The following is a 16,343-nucleotide window of genomic DNA, read 5'->3' as shown; positions in this document are numbered from 1 at the left end:
TTCTCCTCTAAAACATTGCCCTTCTTATCTTGAGCTAGGAGAGACTTGTACATAGAATCACAGAATCATACAATAATCATACAATCACCAAGGTTGGAAAAGACACACAGGATCACCCAGTCCAACCATCCACCAATCACCAATAGTTCTCACTAAACCATGTCCCTCAACACAACTTCCAAACATTCCTTGAACACCCCCAGGGTCTGTGACTCCACCACCTCCCTGGGCAGCCCATTCCAGCGCCTGACCACCCCTTCAGAGAAGTACTTCCTAACATCCAGCCTGAACCTCCCCTGGTGCAGCTTGAAGCTGGACTACTTCAACAGCCTTTCCCTCATGCACCAGGTGGGTCACTAGATCATAGAAGAAGATCAGGATGGTCAAGCAGGACCTACTATTTGTGAACCCCTGCGGGCTAGGCCTGATCCCCCGGTTGTCCCGCACAAGCTGCGTGATCTTCCTCAAGAAAATCTGCTCCAAAACCTTCCCTGGCACCGAGGCCAGGCCAACAGGCCTGTAGTTCCCCGGATCCTTCTTACAACCCTTTTTGTAGGTGGGAGTCACACTGGCAAGCCTCCAGTCTTCTGGGACCTCACCCGTCAACAAGGAGCGCTGATAGATGATGGAAAGCAGCTCACCTATCACCTCCGCCAGTTCCCTCAGCACTCTCAGGTGTATCTCATCCGGCCCCATGGACTTGTGGCAGTCCAGCTTTAGTAGTAGGTCTCAGACTGTGTCCTCCTGAATTGTTTTGTCTGCTCCCCAACCAAGACTACCAGGTCAGAGTGTGGAGTACCCTGAGGATAACTGGTCTGACTTGTAAAGACAGATGTAAAGAAGGCATTCAGAATCTCTGCCTTTTCCGTATCTTCAGTGGTCACATTCCCAGCCTCATCCAGTAAAGAATGGAGATTCTCCTTGGTCTTCCTCTTACTGTTGATATATTTGTAAAGGAGTTTCTTGTTTCTTTTTACCCCAGTGGCCAGGTTGAGTTCAAGCTGGGCTTTTGCCTTTCTGATTTTCTCCCTGCACATTTTAACAATTTCTTTGTATTCTTTCTGAGTTGCCCGTCCCTTCTTCCACAGGTGGTAGATTCTCTTTTTCCCCTGGAGCCTCAGGAATAGCTCCCTATTCATCCACTCCAGTCATTCTCCCTGCTGGCTCATTTTGAGGCTCAGGGGGACAGCCTGCTCCTGCGCCCTTAAGACTTCCTTCTTGAAGAGTGACCAGCCATCTTGGAACCCTTGAGGATAAGTAGTCTGACTTTTAAAGACAGACGTATAGAAGTCAAGTTAGCATCTCCTTAGTCAGCCTTCAGGATACATGCATTTCTTTTTTTTTTTTTTTTTTTTTCCCTATCTTTTTATTAACTGCATAGTTATATGCTTATTGCTCACTACAGAACATATATTTTGTCATGTAAACTTATTTGCTATGTTTCATGTATTTTGAGAAGAAAAATTGTTGTGCAGTAAATTTTCAAAAGTGATTACAGTACTGTATTTTCCATCAGTGTCTTAAATCTTATGAAAGCCATAGAAATTTTACTGGTGTAAAGACAGCAGATGACAACCAGTAGCCTATCTATCCCTTTTATCCCAGTGCTCAACAGAATTTTGTTGACGTACAGAGAATTCAGTGTTGACTTTGTAGACGACTAATATCTAGTTTAAGGTCATGGTCAATCTCTTCTACTAGTTTTATAATCATTGACTATTCATCCACTCCAGTCTTCTTCCCCACTGGCTCATTTTGCGGCTTATGGGGACAGCCTACTACTGTGTCTTTAAGACTTCCTTCTTGAAGAGCCATCTTGGACCCCTTTACTCTCTAAGACTGAATCCTGGGGGACTCCCCGTTCTAGTCTTCTGAACAATTCAAAGTCCTCCCTCAGGAAGTTGAAGGTAGCAGTTTTGCTGTTCCCCCTCCTGGCTCCACCAAGAATCGAGAACTCTACCATGTCGTGGTCACTCTGTCCAAGACAGCCCCTGACCTCTACATCTCCCACCAGACCTTTTCTTTTTGTGAACAGCAGGTCTAAAGGGGCAGCTCCTCTTGTAGGCTCTCCCACCAGCTGCATCAGAAAGTTATTCTCCATATATTCCAGAATCCTCCTAGACCGCTTCTTCTGCGCTTTGCTGTATTCCCAGTATATGTCAGGGAAGTTGAAGTCCCCCATGAGGACAAGGGCTGGCGATCGCACAGCTTCTGCCAGCTGCTTGTAGAACACCTCATTTGTCTCTTCATCCTGGTTCGGTGGTCTATAACAGACGCCTACCAGGATGTCTGCCTTGTCAGCCATTCCCCTGATCTTCATCCATAGGGATTCAACCTTATAATCCCCAGCCATAAGCTCAGTAACATCAAAGCACTCTCTGACATAGAGAGCCACTCCGCCACCCCTCCTTCCTTGCCTATCCTTCCTGAAGAGTCTGTAGCTATCCATTGCAGCACTCCAGTCCTGGGAGTGGTCCCACCATGTTTCCATAATGGCAACTAGGTCATAGCTTGCATGCCACACAATGGCTTCCAACTCTTCTTGTTTGTTGCCCATGCTGCATGCATTGGTGCACTTCAGCTGAGTCCCTCGTCTCACCCCTAATCCCATTACTGCCCCCTCAGGCTCATCTCTAGAGGGTCTGGTTTTATCCCCTTCCCCCTTCATATCTAGTTTAAAGCCCTCTCAACAAGTTCTGCCAGCTCCTGGGCAAGGATCCGTTTCCCCCTTTGAGACTGGTGACACCCATTGGCAGACCTCAGACCAGGTGCCAAGTAGACCATCCCATGATCAAAGAACCCAAAATTCTTGTGTTTGCACCAGCCATTCAGCCATGTGTTTATAAGATGGGTTTTCCTGGTTGTCTCAGTGTCCTTCCCTGCCACTGTAGGAATACAGGCAAATACTACTTGTATGCCTGCTCCATCAACTATCCTTCTTAGTCCCCTAAAATCATTTTTTATAGTCCTCAGGTTTCTGTCACTGACCTCGTCACTGCTGGCCTGAACTATCAGTAAAGGATAATAATCAGAGGGGCAGATCAGACTGGGAAGTTTTCTAGAAATATCCCTGGCCTGGGCCCCAGGAAGGCAGCACACTTTCCTGCAGGTAGGGTCAGGCCGACATACTGGGCCCTCTGTTCCTCTCAGAAGGGAGTCATCTATGACTATCACCCTCCTTTCTTTTCTGGAGGAGGCAGGTTTCAAGTGTGGAGCTGACCGCCTCAACTTAGACGAGCTTGGAGGCAGTCCTCCCACCTCAATCTTACTCACCTCTCCCTCTGGTTTCAGGGCTTCAAACCTATTACATAGAGGCACCTGGGGAACCGAGGTAGGTCGGGATGGGGGTTGCCTGCATTGCCAAGCTGGGACCTGCTGCCATTCCTCTTCTCCTCTCAAGTTGGCTCTCTCTGCTTGACTACGGCAAGGGAGAGGGTTCACTCCAGTTTGGGGGGTGCAATCTCTGTGTCTTTCTCGCAGAGAGTCACTCCACCAGTCGATCTCCTGCTCACACTCTCTGATGGTCCTTAGTCTCTTTACCTCCTCCCTAAGCTTCACCACCAGGCTGAGCAGTTCATCCACCTGCTCGCACCTCATGCAGGTGGCATCCTTCCCATCCTCCCTCAGCAGCAGAAGTTCAGACACTCCCTGCAGACAAAGACCTGAACCTCCACATTTCTGGGCAGGCCTTCTGCCTGGGTCACCACGGTCTTCTTGGGGCAAGCCCACTGTCCAGTAGAGACTATGTTTGATCCTGTGGTCTCAGGGGAGACCTGGTCTCAGCAGAAGACCTGGTATCCTGAGCAAAGACAAAAGCACTCACGTGTCCTGCCACAAGACCCACCACCCACACCTGCTGCTGCAATACTGTATGGGCAGTGTGGGTTGTGCTCACACTCTGACTTCCATCTCTGTTGTCAGTAGACAGACTCACTTTCCTCACCTGGCACATTCTCCCAAGGGCCGCTTTTAGCCTCACAGCAAAGGGTCAAGGTCAAGCTCGTGAGATAACAGTAGGCAGTGCTAACTCCACCCCTGCTGGTTTAGGAGCCCACACACAAGCTGGCAGGCCCCCAGCACCAGCACAGTGCTTTTGCTGGTTTCAAAAAAGCCCTAAAAAGAGCTTTTGGGTCGTTCTTTTTTGCTTTAGGTGCCTTATCCAGTGCAGTCTTACCTACCCTGAAGCTGGTCTCCGCAGCAATGCATGATAATGGATCTGACATCAGTGTTGCTAGAGAGAACTTTTCTTAGGCTGGAAACAATATTTTCAGGTTATATCTGATTATCCTTATATTTTTGACTTTACATTGGTAAAGTATGATGATCAGCTTTGGCCAGCCAGTAGATTCATTGTCTTTACTAGAGCAATTCATGTCATTAAGTGTCGTTTGAGATGCTTCGTTTGATTAGAGATCTGTATTTTATGTTAGTGCCTATCTGGAACACAGCAGCTAGCATCCCAGATCCTGCAGACATTCTGAATGCAAGCCTCAATGGAAATACTTTATTTTGAGAATCCAACTAACTAGGATTAGGGTTTGCCTCCCCAGACATATACAGTGGCAAAGTGCCATTCTGTTATTCTGTATACAATATAACAGAACAACTGTTCATGTTAAGACCTTATAGTCTATCATGGTTTTATGACTTTTGTTATTGATATTCCACATCATGACATCATGTAGTGCACTGGGAGTTAAAGAGTTAATGCTCCAGTTTCATGGATCATTGATAGTTCCAGTATACCTGTCTCAGAAGAGAAGAACTACATACCCCAGAGGCCTTTGTGTTTCCATTTTCCATTCAGAGGGAAAGATAGAACTGTTCACATGTCAAAAGACATCCCCTCTTTTCCCTTTCTGCTTGTGTCTGCAGTATGTATGCTCCCCTAACTGTCTCACCTTCAGCATTAGAGTAAGGCCTTCCGTTTTTGGACACTCCTTCTCTCATTTTAATTGATTTATTAGCTCCAATTCCAATTACATTGTATTATACTGTGTTATCTTGCATTCTTCTGTCATATTTAGTAAATTAGTTTTTCTCCTCAGATTGTTGCTGCTGTTTTGGTTTTTAGGCCCATCTCCCTACCCTTTCCCCTTTCCTGGGGCATGGGTCCTTGTGTCCCGCCACTCCATTAGTCACAGAAATGGGCCAAACCAGCCTGTAAATCGTTGACACAGTCATTAAATATTTGATGAATATTGTCAAATGCGTGTGTAAAAGAAGCCATACTACCTCAGATCACAGGAGCCCATAGTACAGCACTGTCTGCAGCAAGGGCCACAAGCAGACAGATGCCTATGACTGAGTACAAACAGGACAAGGAGATGTACTTTACACTAATGACTTCTGCAGCTATTTCTACATCTCTGCATTTCAGGCACACACTGTTCCTCCTCTCGCATTAGGCCCTGCTCCATCTGACACCAGATTGTTTGGACATTGTCTACTACACAAACTGTTCTCATTTAGGCTCTAGTTTCAACACTGTGGTCAGACCAATATTCCTCACTGAATGCTTGTTGAGGAGTTTCCAGCCCAGACTCTCTGTACCCATTCAAATCTAATCTGAACAACCCTGTCAGCCTGTTCTCCCTCTACCCACTGACAGGAAGGTGTGGACACTAACACAGACCATGTAGGACAGATCAGGCCTCTCACAGTCCTTGCCAGCATTAGGAACATGGTTCCAAACTGCCTGGGTGGGCTCATCAGCAGAGGCTTGGTTTGAATTAAGAAGCTCTGGAGAATAATAGTTTTCAGCAAATGGCATAAAGGAGATGAGTAGCACCTTTTGGGTCAGATAGTCAAGCTGGCTCTCACAATCTAGAGACCTTCCCTCCTGCTTGTGTGGTGAATAGATTTTGAAGGGCACCTGGTGTCAGGAATACGGCCTAAGGGAGAAGGAACAAATTGCAACATTATACTGAGCTAAAAGCCAATGATAAGAAAGTTAAATCAGCACTAATCAGGTTAAAACTATACCACAGTTCCTTATTCATTTATGCTTAGATTGATAACAAAGTCCAGCCTCACTAAAGTCAATTTATTTCACACATACTTTATTCACTTGCAGAGTAGATGGGCTGCTTTGTCAAAAAGTGATTGATTTGGTGTGTTTTTACAAGCTCACACTGTGTGCTTCTTAGCACCTCATCTTTTGGGTGTAGGTACACAGACTGGTTTGAACGCAATGACTCCTATTTTATTATGCTGACAGATGTCAAAGGCAGATGTTGGTGGTATGGTAGTTGGGGTTGAACCTTCCCACCAATTTGCCATTACATTTCATTGCTGTGTGGCAGATGGCAGCAGAGAGGCAGTCTGACAAAATGGCACCTGACATGGAAGTGCATATGAAGCAAAAGTGTGTCCTTGAGTTCCTCCATGAGGAAATAAAAGCGTCCATTGACATACACCAATGCTTACTGAACACTGATGGAGACCAAACAGTGGCTGTGAACACAGTGAGGGTGAGGAGCGGGTGGTGCATTTCAACAGTGGTGACAGCAGGAGTAGGTGAACTGCACTGTTGCAGATTTTTACATGCACAGCCTGCAGGCTCTTGCTTGTTGCTGGGAAAATGAATAGTTAATTGTGGTAACTGTTGAAAAAAATAGTATTTTATAGCAGAGAATTTGTTCTACCAAGTAGTGGTTTTTTGCTCTTTGTATCCATTGTTGTTTCCACAGAAATTAATAGGAGGCATTACTTTCAGAACAACCAATGTAATTTAATGAAAAAAAATATTGTGCCCTTTCTCTGCATACTTTCTACAATTTCACATTTCTTTCATTTTCATGATACTATTACATGATACTATCATGATTTTCATGAAACTATTTTCATGATAGTTTCATAAAATAGAACTGGCTTGGGGTTCCATCCCAGGCTGGATGGGCCTGTGAGCAACCTGGTCTAGTGGGAGGTGCCCCTGCCTACAGCAGGGGGCTTGGAACTAGGTGATCTTAAAGCTCCCTTCCAACCCAAACCATTCTATGATTCACAGTTCCAGAACTGTATTTAGGCCTGTTCTTTCCTATCTCTAACTTTGTAGCTAATTTCCACAAATATTACTCATCAGGGGATCCATTGAGTTTTCAGATCAGTTGGTCATGTCAAAAATTGAGTGACATGTATTTTACATTCTTTTTAAATACACTTCATGCACTGGGCTATTTGCATGAAATGGATGCTGCAACACTGTAAAAAAACTCAGCTGTACATTTTAGTAAAGACATTAAAATGAGCTGAACATTTTCCTTTAATAAATTGACATTGACATAAAGCTTTACAGAGCTACAGAACACAAAAGGAAACAGAAAAGTTGAAATGATCATTGCCATTTTCTAAGGCTGGAAAAGCCACATATAACAAGTATCTCTTGATGCAACACAGTACCATGGTCTCTGAAGTGATCCAAGGAGCTTTCCTGAAAAATCAAACAAGAAAAGAGACCTGATGTCCTTTCCCATCCACAATTTCAAAAAAATCCCTTTCACTTCAGTGTGGACCAGGATTTTGAGCTCTAATTATAGAATATCATTGGCAGAGTATTTTGTGTTTTTCTTTCATTCCAAACAGTTTTGTTGCCAGCCAGCTATTTACAACACATGTTCAGAGCAGCAGTTCTGTTATTAAAGCAGTGGTAAATAAACAAATGTAGACATAGAAGTGTAATGAAGTGTAGCCATAAGCTTTTATTAGATTAGCTAGAAATTAGGCCACATATAAAAGATCTTTGTTTTAAAAAATGTATTTTTTCCCTACAGCTTGCCACTGATGTTTACTAATGATTCAAATAAAATATAAGGTGCTTTTGTTGACAAAACAACCAAGCTGGCCTGTACCTTAGTCTGTTTGGACTACATGACAATCACACGGAAGGAGATCCAGCCAGCTCTGTTTGTTGCTGATTTCTACTAAAAGATGGTTTCAGCTCTGAAAATTCTGCTTCCTTCCTCTGTCCCAATTGCAGGCCACACAAAATCAAGCTGTTTGATTCTGCTTTGGGACAGAATTGCAGTACTTATATATCCCAGCAGTGAATTCAGCTTAGAAGTGAGATTAGGTTTTGTCATCTCCTGAATAAACTTGAATCCTGAATTATGATCTAATCTAGACAGTAAGGAAAGAAAGAAAGAAAGAAAGAAAGAAAGAAAGAAAGAAAGAAAGAAAGAAAGAAAGAAAGAAAGAAAGAAAGAAAGAAAGAAAGAGAGAAAGAGAGAAAGAGAGAAAGAGAGAAAGAGAGAAAGAGAGAAAGAGAGAAAGAGAGAAAGAAGCAATAAAAGAGGAGAAAAGCGGAAAAATGGAGGAAAATGGAAAAGAAAACTCGAAAAATAAAGGAAAAAGAAATGTAAATGGACTCCATTTACATGCTCATTTTCCATTTGATTTGACATCTGTGGTTGTCCATACTAATTGGGAAGAGAGACTCAGGTCCCTGCAAATCTTACCTTTCCTGTAATATTCACACATATACTTTTGATTTCATTTCCATAAATCTGTTTTAGATCTCCATTTATGTGTATTGACTATTCTGAGATTTGGATTTCTCTGCTAGGCTGATTCAAACTGGAACCATTCTTTAGATACATTCTTCATTGGCTGAAGATCTGATCTTAAGGAACGCAAGACTTGCATTTACATTATTGACTGAAGCAGAGCACAAAGAAAGGAGCATGTCTTTAATGTGCTCTAATTAGATACAGTTCTAGAACTGTACATGCACACAGTGTCCCAACCAAAAAAATATTTTTGTGTTAATATCTGACCATAGGCATGCAGTATATGTGCATGAAGAGGTAACTGCATCTCATGTTGCAAGTGGGATAAGTCAGTGGCACACCAATGAATTGCTTCAATTTTGGTTCCATCTGAGAAGAAACCATTTCTCAGCACAGAAGTTGTATACAGTGGTACATCCTGCAAGACTCTAATGGTGAGTGCACGGCAAATTCAACCTCTCTGGTGCAGTAACTCACAAATGTGCAGCCATTCTTCCCCCGGAGCAAAATGGTCATTTTGAGTTAACTTTAAGTAAGCCACTTAGTATCAGTAGAAGAAAATAACAGTTCTTTATCTCTTTCTCCCTAGACTGTGGGATTGAAGTAATCTATTAGAAGTCTACCACAGCTAATGGTTTTCTCTTCCAAGTTAGTGCAGCTACAGTGACTGATATGTTGGGAATATAATCCCAGTCTTTGTGAACACTTTTCTTTTTCTCTTGATAGATAACTAAGAGACACATTATGCTTTTCCAGCAGTGTTAGTCAGTAAGAAAAACATGAATATGCACAGACGCTAGCTTCATTTTGAATTAATTTTCAACAGATTTGTTTGTTTGGAATTTGTATTAAAGTTGTGAAAGTCTGTCTTTCTGCTCTATAAAAGATTTCATCCTTTCCAGTTTATACAGAAACTGTTACTACCCTAGCACCAAACTCATTTTTCTTAATGGGCTCAATCTACTGTCAGTGAAATCAATGAAGTGCATTTTTCATCAGTCTTAATGGGATCTGGACAAGGGCCTATGTTGCTAAATAAAGCCAAATACTGGGTAGAATCTGTATTCAGTTATACCCGTGTAAACTGGAAATCAGCCAGTTGTCAATTTCTTTTTTCCTTCTTTCATTCTCTTTTGTTTTGCAGTAGAAAAATATCCCACTTCATTAGGGTGAAAAGGGTAGAATAGCAAGATTACAGGGATGAAACTTGCAGTCCTCTTTTCAAGTGATGTTACACTTGATCTGTACACCACAGCTCAAAAGGAACTTTATAAATTATCCTGAGTTCAGCATCTTGAATAATTTACAGCAGCCTTAGGCTTGATATGACTTAAATTCAGCCGCCCACATATTAGAAGAGACTTCTCTGTTACTGACTACTGACTAAGTATAACAGCATTCAAACTATATGTCTTACGTGGCACCTAAGTAGGAGGCAGAGAATGTGAAGTAAAGCTATCACATCTGTTCTATTCACCCCTTACCCTCAGGGATTTCCCTTCGTTTATTTGCTTTGGCAAAGTAAAGACATTTTCGCAGTCTCTGGCATCTTTATATATCTGAAGATATAACACAATTCCTGATTTTGACATAAGGGTGGATTATGACAATGGCTTATACAGCCGACAGCTTTAAAAGCAAGAATGACAATTTGTTTAGTTTTCAAATAGTGGCAGTTTTCTATGCAACTCCTTACACATACAAATGACAGAAAAAAAAAAAAAAAATCCAACCAAAAAAACTGTGATTGAGAACACACTGCCAATCACCTCACTCCAGATACTTCAAAAAATTGCAAAAAGGCAGTCCAGTGCCTGGTGAAATTTCTTTTCTGCTTTACTCTCTGCAAAATTGCTTCTCATCTTTTGCAAATGTTTAGTCCTCCCATATTGCATAGATAAGTCTGATAGTAGGTTTCCTTGCTTTATGAAATTTACTCAATGAGATTAAATCATTAGCAATAGACTTATAAACTGTAGTTTCATTAACTCTCCTCCATCCTTTGAGTGCTTCACTGAAAAATGATGGTTGTCATAAAAAATCTAATGTCTCACAGGAAAATTATGGCATTTATGCACTCCATATTATTAACTCTTTCCAATATATGCAGATACAAAGATCAGTTTTGACTGTCTCCTGCATAATGTGCAGCTTATAAAATAGGAATAGGTTAAGAATTTAAAGAAATAACTACTTACATGAAAGAGGATACAATAGAAATTGCATTTAAGGTGAAAACTGGTGTAGGAGATGAGGGAACAGAGGGGAGAAGGCTTCGTAGGCTGGCAGGCACTGATTAATTCTGTAATCCTTACGCTCAGCAGAGAGCTAGGAAGAAATACTTCTTTACTATCCTTAAGACCCCCTATCTCCCATAGCAGATTCTCTCTGTATTGTTCTGCATTTATCCATTAAAGTGTTCACAAAGCACAATATGCTAAGGGCCTTTTTAGCCTCTGAAGTATTCCCTTACTGCACTGTTCCCTACTTCTGAGCTCACAGGGAACTGCTGTTGGTTTCCATGGAAGTTGAAATCATTGGTAGAGCAGTCAGAAATAGCATAAACAGAGGAAATGACCTTTTCTTCACCACTTTCCACAGCTTCGGTCCTTTCTATGGGCACAGACACCCATTTGGTTACAGGCTCATAGTTGCGCCCACCTTCACTCACTGCCCGTACCCAGCACGACCATGTACTCCAGGCACTACCCCATGCTCCAACCCCGCCCAGGGAAGAGCTTCATTCTGATCTGCCTGGCTCCAGAGGATCAGGTTCTGACATTTTGGCAGCAAACACACCCTCATTTCAATTATTTGAAGAGGGGGCTGCACAAGGGACTCTGCTGCAACGCTTACTGGTGACTTAGAGAGGTGAGAGCATGTTTGACAGAGCTCCTGGGAAATTTTTTTAGTTGTGTTTCAAAGGATTACAATAATCAAAAAAGTGACAGAAATATCAGTATGGAAAGTATGCAGTCTTTTTCCCCCTCAAGTATTTAGATAAACCTTGAGGAATAAAGAATACACGCCTTTCCCAGTAAAAGAATGAGAAAAAGTTTCGACAAAAATATGTTCCAGAAAGATTTCCTGAAATATCTACCTACAGGGCTGCAGGCTGAGAAAGATCTTTTCCGGCAGTTGTCACAATGGTGATGTTATGTCATTGACATACAGAATGGGAGTTTACCAGTACAAGTTACTGAATTGTCTAACCTCTGTCTTGCATAGAATTCAAGACAAACTAGCTTCCATTGAGAAATAAGTCATACTCAGGCAAAAAGCATTATTGTTTGGACTCTCATCCAGGCTGATGGATTTTCCCACTTGCAAGACCTGTGTTTCATCAGCTAGCTTAATTCTGTGTATTCTGTGTATTAATCTACGTATTTAAGGCATTAAGCTTACCCCTTCTTCCTATTCAAAACAACAATTTTTACTTCTTATTGTTTTCCACAGGAAAAAAAGTGATGAATGACGCAAGACCCCACAAGTGACAAAGCTTTTCCATACGGAAATTCTATCTCATGCTAGTGCTTTCTAGTGCTTTCTAGGCTATAACATTTTCACTGCCACATGATTTAGCTACACATTTCCCCTGTTTTGTAAGGTAAAAATGGTCTTGAAAAAATGACAGTGACGGGCATATCCATTATGAAACCTAATTTCATGTATCATGACATTTTCTTTATTCAAAATCTCACACATTCTGGAGAACAGCTTCAGGTGATATGGAAATTTAAAGCATCTGTTTTCCCCACGTTTTACTAACTTAAACTGAGATCATGTAACTAATGATTTTTTTAAAAGAAATCAGCGCTTAAATTCTATTGGAATATGTTCTTTTTTAGCTTAAAAAAAAAAAAAAAATCACTCCAGTTCTCCAGTTAGGCATGCATTTTAGAAATCCTCAATGGCATAAAACTTTGATTTTTAATGACAGTAGAGAGAAGTATAATCTGTGATTTCTGTTACACTGGAGGCTGGCTGACTTTGTAACTGTGCTAAATAGTGGTGTGTACAAAAGCAGCTCACTCTAGTATTAATTATTGGTGTTGGAGCTGGTGCCAAGCATAATCTGCAGTCTGAACTGAAATGTTGTAAGAGACTTCAAGGAAATTTTGCCAGGAGCCTTTTATGAGCAAGTCCCAAAGGAACATCGTGAAAGGAAAAGGATGTGAGAAAAATGAAAAACACTAGCCAAATTCACATCACTACTGACTAAAATCACATACACTCCTGATAATCATATGCATAAATACTCTACACTTCCCTACTTTTACTACTGAACTCCTGCAGCACTATGCTTATACAAGTCTTTATTATTCAGTTTCAAGTTGTAAAAGAAGAAAGAATTAAAAAAAAAGAAAAAAGAAAAAGAAATCACCCATCCATGTTTTGCCCCTGCAGAAGAAACACCAACCACATGAAGCCTCATTAAAGGTTATCATAAGAGCAAAACAAAAAAATAAAAAAAATAAAAAAAAAATAAGCAAGGATTACTCAAAAATGTAACTGCTTAGCTTACCCAGAACTGCCAGCAGTAGTTTCCTCTTCAGGCAATTGACTTCACAACTTTACCCAATCCTTCAGAAATTTCCTGGTCAACAAGACTTTTCGGAAGCTTTGTGGAAAAAGAAAGAACAACAAAAAAGCATTGGTTTTAGTCAGTTTCCTTAAGACTGAATCACTTCGTAAGAACTCAGACTAAACAACTGTAAACATTACTAAAACTAAATTGGTTTATCCCCAAAGAGTAATAAAAACAACCAACCAGACAGGAAAGCTTGTTGGAAACAACCTCTTAGACTTTCAAACCGAGGGAAGATTCAGATATCAACTGAATATGTTTCTCTCTATTAGTAGAAATGGCACTGCAGAGCTTTTTTTTTTCTTCTTCTTCTTTTAAATTTATTTTAAGTTTTCGAAGATCCTCAGTGGTATAAAATATTTCAAGGATTCCTTTTTTAAATTGAATACTATATTTACAATTGTGATAATTTCCATTTTTAAGTGTTTTTTGTGACTAGAAGTATAAGGTGTGTTTTTTAAAAGAGTTTTTAAATTAATGCACAAAAGAGAGGGAAGATATTCTGTGAGACTACATTGACTCTACATTTACTGCTGTATGTTCCCATCCTCAGGGATGACCTTGGTGGCATTATTTACATGAATGTGCTCAGATGGATATTAGCATTGGAGGAATATGTGTCCACAACAAACGGGGTTGGATCTCATATCTAGCTATAGGAAGTAATTCATATTTGAAGGGAAGATGTAACTTAACAAGTAAGTATCCAGAGAGTAGCAAAGGATTAGACGAGAAAATTGGGCTTCCATTTCAGTAAGGGTGCTCTCACCCACTTTCTTACACAGCAATGTTGTTAACTGGCCAGGCTGCAACCTATTTTGGAACTTTAGGGCACACAGTACAAATCACATCCATAGTTTCAGACCTAAGTCATATGAGACTAACATTATGAGGTTCAGTGAAGAGGTCTATATGGAATAAGACGCAGGTATTTCCTTCTATTTAAAATATTAAATTAGTTCTAGACGTTCTCCAATAAGTGATTGGAAACTAGTAGCTTATATTTCAAGATCTCTGAGATTCTTCTTAGTTTTCAAGCCTGTAAACACAAACAACTGAAATGTCACTTTTTTAAAGGTTGCAGAAAAATTGCTAGTGAAAATATTTGTAGCCCAGAATGTCTCAAAGAGCATTATTTTCTCTCAGCAGAGATTTAAAGATGTTCAGGCATGGAAGAAGCCTCCACAGCGCTGCTTAACAGAAAAGTAACAGAATGTAACAGAAAAGGCACTGTCCTACAGTACCTGAAGCCTAATGAAGACCAAGGATTATTTTCAGTCTTTTATTATTTTAGTAAGTTTTTAGAAATATCACAGATGAGCCAATAGCTCAGTGCTTTCCTTCATGAAGAGCTGAGGGAGATGATGCAGACCTTCCTTCTCTGGAGGGTTAGCTACGGGGAGGCTGATAGAAAGCAACATTAAGCGTGGCCTTGGCTCTGTGCTTAGGTATAAACACATGTAGAAACATTTGCCTTCAACTGTGTGCTCTCAAGTGATTTTTGTTGTTTTTTCATTACTGGCATTTACTACCTCCTATATTATTGAAAAGATGTTAGGTTGTATTTCTGCAAATAAAATTATAATAAATGAGGCAATATCCTACCAGCAGCTTGTGAACGTAACTAAAGCTGAATTTGTATATTTCCATTAAAAGTGTCTTATTCTGTTTCAAGTCTGTCAATTACAACTTGTTAAATATGTTTGTAGCACTTTAAATAAATCAATTAGGAGAGCCAGGTCTGATGCTACATTTTATGTAGGATTTTCATTTTAACAAATATTTGAAATTTATTTTAACATATTTTAACATATACTTTAACAATATTTTAACAAATACTTGACACAAGCATTTCATACTGGCATTTTGCGTTACAGACTTAGCTAATCTCTCCTTCTGACTTCTCATTCTTCTCCCCATGTACAGCAGGGCTGCAGAGCCATCGGCAGGTGATGGTTGATTGAGCTGTAGTAGGCAGTGCTCCTTAAAAAGCATTTCAGATAGGTTTTGTTTTTCTTTAAACTTCAAGGTCTTTTCTTGCTTCTCGTGCTTTAAAAGCCTATTGCAGACTTCCTGTCTACCTGCCACAGGCATTTGATTATAGCTTTTCCACCCATCTGAAGTATAATGAAATTCCTGCTCTGAGAGTTGTCGGTTGTGAAACGAAGGAAGAAAACAAGCTATTGTTCAGCCTGGAAGTGGCTGAGGCCAAGAACAACAAAGTGTCCTCTGCTGCCATTTCTGTCACCCACATTCACACTCCTTCCTATTCCAGTTTGCAATCATATTTAGAATGTGTGTCTCCAAAATATATAAATAGAGATAAAATTGGAGGGCCAGCACTGATAGATGGAGGTCAGGGAAAGCTCTCTTGGCAGACCAGACAGAATCGGAACAAATAAGAGTAAATAGATTACATAACAACAGTTTTTCCTAAAGTCATTTTAGGAACACAAGGAAGAACCTTGGCAGTTCTAAGACATTTAATCAGTCAGCCTTTCTATAAACAAATAGGTAGTTTAATTTTAAATGTCATTTCTTCCATTGGTTCAGTTTTAGGTAGCCATCACACAGATCCTGAGAAAGACAGTTTTTCTGAACCCCCTTTTTTTTTTTTTTTTTTTTTCCTGGCTCAGAGCTCACTTTGTGAGGCCTTTTTAGTGATAAGACTCTAACTGACAACTATCTAACTGACAATTATCTAGGGGGGTGAGTGATGGGTGTCACCATGCCACAGTACCTCTGCTTATGATTGTAAAGATAAGCCGAAGCGTACAAGCAGTCTTTTCCTTTTGGCAGCTTGGAGGAGCTGACCACTGCAAAAGGCGATAATGCTTGTGCATGGCAGTCAAGGCACCACTCCCTGCTGGCTTATCTGTTGGGCCACATATGTCACACTAACAGAGAGAAAAGAAGAAAAAAAAAAAAAACTGAGGAACAGGCCCTCACTAAGAGGAGAACTCCCAAAGAAAAGAAACATATGGGGAGAAGAACTCCCAAAGAAAAGAAACCTTTAATGGAAGAATTCCATGAGGGCAAAAAACCTCTTAGGAAGACAATTCCCCCCACCCTTGGTCCTGATTGCTGCGAAGCTTCCTGGCCTCCTCCCATCCCCCATGGTGATTGGACAAGTTCCTGAGATCAATGGACATAATACGAAGCATGCTGGACCCATAGTGGTGAATCTCTCTTGCTACCTCCAAAGACTCCTTGCTTTTATTTCCTATCTTTTTTCTATTGCCTGTCTT

This window comes from Gallus gallus, chromosome 4 (genome assembly GCF_016699485.2).
Source record: "Gallus gallus isolate bGalGal1 chromosome 4, bGalGal1.mat.broiler.GRCg7b, whole genome shotgun sequence".
Taxonomy (NCBI): domain Eukaryota; kingdom Metazoa; phylum Chordata; class Aves; order Galliformes; family Phasianidae; genus Gallus; species Gallus gallus.
The sequence above is the reverse complement of the archived record's forward strand: the minus strand, read 5'-3'. Positions refer to the sequence as shown.